The sequence below is a fragment of the Rhea pennata genome, chromosome 5 (assembly GCF_028389875.1).
Source record: "Rhea pennata isolate bPtePen1 chromosome 5, bPtePen1.pri, whole genome shotgun sequence".
Classification (NCBI taxonomy): Eukaryota; Metazoa; Chordata; class Aves; order Rheiformes; family Rheidae; genus Rhea; species Rhea pennata.
The window spans coordinates 10,481,626-10,491,831 of NC_084667.1; positions in this window are offsets into that span (position 1 = coordinate 10,481,626).

Consider the following 10,206-nt stretch of genomic DNA (forward strand, 5'->3'; position numbering starts at 1 on the left):
CATGTGATAAGTTTCATAAACGTATCAATCTTCATCTTAGAAGCTGTTAGATTCTTTCACCATCATCATTCTCCTTTCCGCCTCACATGCCCTGGTGCCTAGGAATCCGTTCAAATTTTAAGTCTAAATATATTTAGGTCCTTTATTCTTATAGCGCCAATATTATTCGATGGTTTAAAAACTCTTGTTCCTTGCCACATGTCTTTGCCATAATGTATTTATGGCAATTCGTACCAAAATGCCTTAGTCTCCTGTTGTAGGAAACTTTCCATGGCAACCTGAACAGGTCCTAAACCTGTGCTTCCACTGAAAACAGTATTTCTTCATTAATGTAATATTACTCTTACAAAACAGATGTCAAAGTACTATGTTGGCCAAATTTTGACAGCTGGAGGGTTATGGGGGTATACCACACTTAACGTTTTAAGTCTCTAGGATCTACTTCAGTTTCACTGCAGATAATGTATGCAGTTTTCTCTGTGCAACAAGCAACATGATGGAATTTGTGCTGAAATTAAATAACTGTACACTGACTTCAGCTTAATGAAATTGCTATTGTGGAGAAACACCAAATACATTGGGTACTTGTCTACAAGCTTATTTTCTTGTTTTTTTCCTGGAGTACATTTTAATGAAAAGAAATGATCAGTTATGCACATGTTACTGTAAACAAGCATAAAATGATATAAAATGCGAAACGTTAAAAAAGTACAATATAAAGTATGGTATTCAGAAGAATGAAAAAGTCCTGAAAAATAACATGATAAAATGAAAATTGTCATTGCAAGGTGTATGTGCTTCATCAAAACCCAAAAAAAGACACTTAAACAAGAATTTAGCAATGCATTTTCTGTATAGAATAATCAGTTATCTGGAGCAACCGTTTTTTAAAAACTGCTGAAGAATATCACGTGAGCTTATGTTTACCTTTTAAATGGCAGAGCAACTGGTTTGTTCAGTCAAGGTTGCCTAACAGAATAATATTTTTGCTGCTGGGGCTGGTTATTAAGTACTCCTTATGAAAATAAGCTGTTCTGCAGGTCTATGTAGGGGCAAAATTGTGTAATAGTAATACAATTTCTGTCTAAGGTCCAGTTCTGTTTTCAGAAGCATACAAGCAGCTCCTTGGATACTTAGCAATGACCATAAACCATCTAGCTAATAATAATAGGTAAATCAGTTTAGGGCTCAGCTCATTTGTGATCATTTCTGTTAATAATTTTGATTTCTTTTATATAGTCCCCTTTTATTTCACTTCTGATTTGCATTTTCTCACCTATTGTGTGTTGCTATCTGTGCCTGAAAAAAAACAGTCCTCATAAGTAAGAATCCTTATACTGTTTTTGAATAGGTTCACAGGCCCATTATCTTTCAATTCTTACTTTCTACTGCTGTCTTGTTCTCTGAATTAAAGAAAAATTCAGAATTTCTTCTAGTAATTGCAAGGTAATGAAAATTCATTTTTTCTTTTTAAACCTGTTGCATGTTCCTTTTTGTATTTTTTAATTTTTTGTAAGTTGGAGTGAAAGAGGAAAGATCTGATGTTGCTTTTGCATGCCACAGAAGTAAGGTACTTATAAAAGTAAAGTACTTTTAATGTAGTTGAAGTTTGCATTAAGGAATGGTACTTTTCTAGCATGGCTTGTTTTAAACTCCTTGAGCAATATTGACCTTACTGTTGACGTTGAAGAAAGAAATTTTTGTGCTTTTTTAAACAACTCTTTGTAAAAAAATCAAACCTGAAACAATTTTAAGTGTAGTTCTAATATAGATAAGGTCTAATTATGTATTTTCAAGGAAATAATTTCCCCCTTGGAGACCCCAGTTTGTATAATCTGCCTTTGAATAATGCTTTTTACTACTATTATGGTAAGTATTACTAAGCTAAAAAAATCATTGGATAAATAGTGTGATGTGAAGACTTTATATGCAAAGGATGGGAAATATTCAATACTCATAAGCATCATAGTTGTAAATGAGTTGCGCAGGTTATTTTAAGTAAAACTGGCCAACCATTTGTGTATAGCACAAGACAGACATTGTACATGAAGCTGTGTAAGACATAGAGTGAGGAAATAAACACTAAGATGTCCTAGATACCACCAAGGAGCTAAGCTTTCCCTTTCCTCTTGTGCAAGGGCAGATGTTGTATAGTTACTTTCATACTTCTCTTTTAAATGAGTCCTTCATTAACTATATGATAGGTTTGAATAGTCAAATCTTCCAGAAGGAGAAAAGAGTCTAGCTAGATTAATATAATTATGAAGTAATGGGATTTTATAAGACCATGATATATAATCTGAATCATGTTTTTCATAGAAGTGAAAAAATGTAGATCCAAATATATGCAGATCTATTGTATAGAAATATAAATATATCTATATACAAAAACAAATAACCTTTTTTCTTTTATCTTTCATATGGCCCAAATTTCTATCCCCTGGTTAAAAAAATGGTATGAAACACATTTGCATTTTCAGAATAAGGAATTTCAGTGAGTTGAGTCTGGATATGGACAATTCTTTGGATTGTTGTCTTTGCAATTAGCTTGAAATTCCAAATGATATATACTTGGTGTTACCTTCACAAATGTAACAGTAATTCCTCTTGCAGTTTATTTAAGAACCTTGGTGTTGATTTTGGCTGCAACACAAAAGTCTAATTTATAAACAATAAAAGTTTGAATATGCAGCAAAGCAAAGCACCTGTAATGAGGCAAAGAAAACTGTAAGGATAGGCTGAATAAGTTCAGCAAAAAAACGAGTTCTTCTTCTGTTCTGCACTGACTTAAGTGTTACAAGTGTGTAATGTAACATTGATGCTTTGTTGTTTTGTGAAACCTGAAAAGGTAAGCTGCAGCCTAATATTTTCTGCTTTTATTTGTGTTTGCATTTCCTTGTTATAATGTCTCCCCATCTTTCCAAGGTGTATTTTTCACCAACAGCCTACTTGTATTTTCAGTATTTCCTGATATTTTATCTTTTGTGAAGTTTTCTTGCTAACTGTTTGCATAGTGCAGTACTTTTTTTCTTATCAGCCTGACTTTTCTCTTACTCCTCCTTAGATAGAATTTAAATTCCATAAAGTATTCTGATGCTTATGGATCTCCTCTTCGATCTACCCAGTAGATCTCTGTGATGTGTAGTAAATGAGATATTTGAGGGGGTGGCAGTAGCTGCAAGACTTAACTGCTTAATCTTTTGCCTGTAGGTTAGAGACAGGATGGCTCAGGCAATTGGTAATAGGATAAAGCTTTTCACCTCCGAATTGCCAGCTCTGGGCCAGATTAGTAGGAACAGAATGTTACCACCATCTGGTGTCTGGTCAGTGACCCATATGAGACCAATCAGTAGTCAGCCCGGCTCCTGGTGAACAGGGATCCAGATCACACACACACATACACACAAAATGCTGTGAGAATGATCGCACAGCAAAAGGAGCCAGTACTGAATGAACAGGAGTACTAAAAATCCCACTAGAAACCTAATGGTCAGGCCTCTAGCCCACTGTAGGGTGCGTAGAAAAAGTCTGTACCGTGTCTGTGTGAGCTGCCAGGAGATGCCCTGACACTGGGAATATTCAGTTTATGGAAATCAAGTAGTTGTTTTTTTTTTTTTTTTTTTTTTTTTTTTTTTTTTTTTTTTAAAAAAAAACTGATAATGCTTGGGTGAAAATCACGGGAGCATATGAGAAAAGTGATTTTTCTGTGATGTGGAGAAGCAGATGTGAACAACCCTCACTACCCTACCATTCTTCAAAATGCAAATGATTTCTTCTTAATAATGTTTCTGATAGGCTTACGATGACAATACTTGAATGGGACATAACTCAGGTAAAAGAAAGACTCTGCTGAAATGAGTAAAGTTTCTGACTTACTGCAGTCTGCGTGAGGTTAGCTCAGGCTTGCTTAATGAATAATAAGTTACAAATGAATATACCAAGTTATAGTTCTTTGAAATGTAGTACCTTCTCAGGGCTATATTCAATTCCCTGTTTTAGAAGTTAAGTTAGATTTAACTATGGAATCTATAAAATGGGCTAGTGTCTAAATTTCTTTTATTCTCTGAAGGAATGTGCTAGCTGAAAAAAATAACTGAGTTAAGTAGTTGCTTAAATCAGAAAAACCCTGCTGCATGTTATCTTGACAATAATTATATGTAACAATAATGTTTTATTTTAATATGGAAAAAAGTCATAACGGAATACTGACTATTATAGTACTATGTTTAACTTTCATGAACCAGACTTTATATTCTTGGAGTGATCATTTTGACAAAAAGTAAACGGAGATGCTCGATGCCTTAATAATGAGATTTAAGAAAATGTAAAAAAAAATTATGATCTGTTTTCCTGGGTTCCTAACATTCTTAGTTTTTGCTTGAAGCCAGACTTCTGAATAAGAATTCTCTCTCATTGTTTCAGACTCATAATTAATAATATCCATTTATCTTCCCATAAATATTATGCTGTCATGTACTATGTCCGGTAAAAAATCAAGGAAAAATAGTTTTGCCTTAAAAATGTTTTATTATCATTGTCAATTGTATCAATGTCAGCAATTCTTTGAAAAGTTACTGCTTTGTTTTTATGTTGTACAGTTCACTCAGCTGTCCTGGAATAGCAAGCTACTGTTTATGAATTAAATTTACCCTAGGTTAGATTTGAATTGTTCCTGGAAATGACTCTGAACAGATCCATTTGAAAAATGGACTATGCCAACTCCTTTAAAAAAGCCACTCTTAAATCTTGATAAAATTTTCCATATCGAATGTCATTTTGTCATTAATTGCTCTCCTAGATGAGAGTTTTTAAGAGTTGTGGAGAAACAGATTCTGTACTATAATACCTAGTGTCATCTTCAGGTATGTTCATGCAGCTTGGTCATGGAAACCATCCTGTTGCATTAGTTACTCTTGCAGTGATAGCACCTGATTTACTGTGCTCTGAGATGGCTTCTTAGTTGTCTGCTGCTTTCTGCTATTAACCAGGAGGTGGTGCTGCCACACAGGGCTTCTGTGCATGTTTTCCCTCCTGGAACAACACACCGTTAGCATAAAGAGAGCCAGAGCTGGGCTAGTATATTGCCTATCTATAGCCGATGCCCAAATGCTCAATGGAGTGTAAGCAATTCAACAAAATCAGAAACCTAAGTTTGGTAAAAGTGTCACTGCTCTTTCATCGTGCTGAGAAGCACCTTGTCAGTCAAGCATAGTAGTGTTTTAGCTAAGGTTGTCAAACATACTAGTGTATGTCTTCAGTGAAGATGGAATAGCAAGGAACATAGCTTTACAAAATAAATACTTTGTTCGTGTGTTCTCTCTTGACTTAGCGTTGTGTTTTGAATCCTTTGTCCAGGTTCTCTGTATGTCTACATACTAACTGCTTTCCTCCTCTCATGGTTCATTTTAATTCTCTTTTTCAGTAACTGATTATTTCTTCTGCATCTTTTTTTCCATTTTATCACTTTCCTTGTTTTCTTGAACTTCTCCCAGACTTCTTTACTGAGATGTCCAGAACCTTTCTGTTTTCAAAGATTATCATAAAAAAGATGATGATAGTGGTTTCATTAAGATATGTTAAAGTAACTCCAAATAAAAGATGATACCCTTCTTTCAAACCTTACTCTCTTTACATAGCTTTGTTGAAATTGATACTCTCTTGCACTTGTGACTGTTTGTTGCTGAACAAAACCTACATTCATTTAAGTTTAACATTGTATATTTTGGGTTATCTTTTGGTTGTTTTTCTTTTGGCAGTTTGCTATTTCATGAGATGTGGATCATCCAGGAATCATATTCCTTGATTTTTTCCCATGCATGATATTCCAGAAGCAGAACCTGTAGATACTTCTGGAGCAAGTGTAGGAGTTAATTCTTGCTATTATTAGTTTACAAGCTCAGTAGGCTTTTAAAAGAAAGGAGATTTGAAAGCTTTAAAAAGAGTTTCATCTCAGGATAGCATAAGGTAAAGACTGGAATTCATTTTGTCTGTATACAGCAAGAATCTTCAGATTTTAATAACAGGCTATGGTGGGTGTGATTTCTCTTGTGTTTGTTTACTGGGACTTCACATTTATACCAGCTACAGAGTACGCAGTGACTTTGCGTTGTGGGATCCAGAACATTTCAACTGAAGCATGTACTTGTTTTGTTAGGTTTCCTATCACAGAAGGATACTGATTTTTTTTATATTTTTTCTCTGATGATTCAGTTACTAGATAACAAATATACAAAAATAGTATTGCCTTGAATTGTATATCTTCTATTTAACTATTCTTCAATTGTTCCAAAAACTCTGCTGAGCAAAATATATTTTTTTGTGCTTTCTATACCTTCATTCCCTTTAATTTACTTACTTATTTCTCCCTTTAATCCTTCTGTGTCCTTAAATCATTTGGTTCAGCCTAATCCTTCAAATCTTATAATTACTCAAACAAAGCACTTTAACCTTGTGGCCTTCCTGGACTCTTGCCTATTGCTTATGACGTGTAGGTCTTGCTTGATTAATGATGTTTGCTGCTGCATTTTCTTTCCTAGGATACTGATGGAAAATTTCATGCCACAGAGCTCCAGGTTATAGCAGGGCTCAATGTCACAGTATTACTATGAACATTGTAAAATTTTGTGCAGGCTGTTTTCTACTATTAGAACCTCTTTTAATAAGAACATATGGTTGACCTTTATGTAATCCCAAATAACAAAGGCCAAAGCCTAGTTTTTTATTTCAAGCAACTACTTCCAAGTTGTCTGTGCTCCTTTAGCCAACTTTTTTTTTGTGATACTATATAGGGTATACACTATTTTAATTCAGGCATCTAAGAGTGACAGTACTTTATGACACTATGCTGGACTACCTGAATATTTTTCTAAACACTCCATAAACATACTATACTAATCTGCCTTAGGAAATCCTGAGTATTAGTGTGATGACACTAGTGTGAGATCTGTACAATTTTTCCTATAAGGTAAATTTGGATGGAAGTAGTCAAACACAGTTTTGTTTTATTTTATTTTGAAAGAGCATAATCAGTGGACTGAGGGAAAACCTAGGCTGAAATTAATTAGTGGTTTTATTAGTAGGTCTTCTATTTAAAGAAATGGGGACAAACAGGTTTATATAACTTTATTAATGGAAAAGGAAATAAAAATATGGCAAGAGTTTTATAAAAGGTGACAAATTTTAATGACGTGGTATTGAAAGAAAATGAATTGTTAACAATGTTGAAAGCAACTGTTAATGTCTTAAGGGACTGACTAATGATAGGATCTAAAAACTACAGAGGAAAAAGGAATATGGCATAGAAATGGAACAAACCTGAAAAGATATCAGTGAGAGATCAAGAAAACAGGCTTAAAATTAATCATAGAATCATAGAATCAGTAAGGTTGGAAGGGACCTCTGGAGATCATCTAGTCCAACCTCCCGGCTCAGCAGGGTCACCTAGAGCATGTTAGACAGGGTTGCGTCCAGATGGGCCTTGAAGATCTCCAGAGAAGGAGACTCCACAACCTCTCTGGGCAGCCTGGTCCAGGGCTCCGTCACTCTCACAGGGAAGAAATTCCCCCTCACGGTCAGGCAGAACTGCCTGTGCTTCAGTTTCTGCCCATTGCCTCTTGTCCTGTCACACGGGACAACTGTAAAGAGTTTGTCCCCGTCCCCTTGACACGCTCCATTCAGGTACTTGTAGACGTTGATAAGATCCCCCCTCGGTCCTCTCTTCCCCAGGCTAAACAGGCCCAGCTCTCGCAGCCGTTCCTCATAGGGCAGGTGCTCCAGCCCTCCGATCATCTTTGTAGCCCTATGCTGGACTCTCTCCAGTAGCTCCATGTCTCTCTTGTAGTGGGGAGCCCAGAACTGGACACAGTACTCGAGTTGAGGCCTCTGCAGGGCTGAGTAGAGGGGCAGGATCACCTCCCTTGACCTGCTGGCAACTCTCTTCCTAATGCACCCCAGGATACCATTGGCCTTCTTGGCTCATGGTCAACTTGTCATCCACCAGCACTCCCAGGTCTTTCTCTGCAGGGCTGCTCTCCAGAAGGTCAGCCCCCAGCTTGCACTGGTGCCTAGGGTTATTTCTCCCTAGGTGCAGGACCCTGCACTTGCCCTTGTTGAACCTGAGGAGGTCCCTCTCCGCCCAGCTCTCCAGCCTGTCCAGGTCTCTCTGAATGGCAGCACAGCCCTCAGGTGTGTCAGCCACTCCTCCCAGCTTGGTATCATCGGCAAACTTGCTGAGGATGCACTCTGTCCCCTCATCCAGGTCATTGATGAGTAAGTTGAATAGGATGGGACCCAGTACTGAGCCCTGGGGGACACCACTAGCCGCAGGCCTCCAACTGGACTCCACGACACTGATGACAACCCTCTGAGCTCTGCCTTTCAGCCAGTTCTCAATCCACCTCACTGTCCACTTGTCTAACCCGCACTTCCTGAGCTTATCTAGGAGGATGTTACGGGAGACAGTGTCAAAAGCCTTGCTGAAGTCAAGGGACACAACATCCTCTGCTCTCCCCTCATCTGCCCAACCAGTCATTCCACCACAGAAGGCTATCAGGTTGGTTAAGCAGATCTGTGAAAGTAAAGGAAAACAAAGGTCTGGCATGTGAGTAATAGAGACAAACTGGGCTGAAGAAATAAAGCGTGTGTGTGAATTTTGTATGAAGATGAAAATACTATATTGAATTTGGTGATTCTAACTGAAAAAAATCCTGCCTTCAACATCAAGCATGTGTGTTAAAGGAAAACTCTAAACTGTCCTGAATATCTTGCGTGGTGAGAATGTTACATTTCTTTTGAGGGTAAGGATAAATAGAAAGATGAAACCTGCATCTGTATTCTATGTTCAGCTCTTCAGGGCTGTTGTGGAGGGTGTTTATACATGGCTCTGCAGAGATGTACACAGCTCGAATCCTGTAAGCTCAAAGAGGAGACTCTGCTTATTACTGGTTTTGTGCCCTGTGAGCAAAATTCTCGGACAAATGTTTGAGCCACAGGTTCTGTTCCTCAGCTCTGTGCCTTTTATGTACAGCTTGTACATCACATGTTTACCAAACCTACAGTGAGTAATTTGCCTCTAATGTACATGCATTAATTTAAGCTGGCCAAAACAAACCATGGGAGCATTTATAAAAAGCTGTGTTGGCTTTTAGGCACCAGAATCTTCCACATCTGGACCTGGCACAGATTTATCACTCTTTACCTTTTCCAACGTGTGTTGCAGAGATGTTCTGCCTAAGAAAATATGAATTCTCCTTATAAGGCACATTAAGGCTAGCTGGAAACAACAGAATGCCTGGAACAATTTTCTTAATAAGATTTCTTGGCAGGATATTTTTTTGTGCTTGAGTAACTGAGAATAAGCTAATGAAAATAAAAACTTCTTCATCTACTCTGTCTTTTCTTTTTTTCTAGTTAGAGTAACCACAAACACCTAAATCCACTTTCCCATCCGATCTCATAAAGGGCATAATTACCAGAACTAAAATCAAACCCAGTAAGAGATAGGATGTGGGAAAAAAGGCACTTCCAAATGCCTTGAGGAGAGATATTGAAAGGATTGGGACCATACAATTTGAGGAAGACATATATGAGTTCAGATTTCCTCTCAGTGAGGTCAGTGATGGACATATCATGACAGAGACAGTTGTTCACAACTGTCTCATGAAAAAGCCTACTAAATAATGAAGCGCATTCAGAAGGACAAATTATCCAGCATACATTTCTCATATTCCTAAAATATGAGATGAGAAGATTCAAAGAAATTAAAAAAATGAAATTCAAATGTAGCTCCTGTAGCAAAATTTGTAAATAGAGGTAATATAGTTTATCAGGCCAATCTGATATCACTGGAAAAAATTGAATCTTGTGGGACACATAAGATTTTTATACGTGTGAGCCAAGCAAACAAACTTCTAGATCAGCACAGATGAACTAAGCAGTCAGGTTCACCTCTGCAGGATGCTAGTTAGAGAACACAGTAAAATGTGGTATAAAAAGAATACAATTTCAGCTAGGCTCAAGGCAGAATTTTGCAAGTACTGATAATTTAAGGGATAAGCTTGTTGTTGGTCAGGGACATTGCACCATTTTAATACTGCAGCCAAGCTTACTGTCTTCCTTCCTTTAGCATTTGTCACTGCTGACGAAAACAACCTAAACTAATTGAAAATATCCCAGATTACTATGTTGGTTGACTGTGTAGAGAGCTCA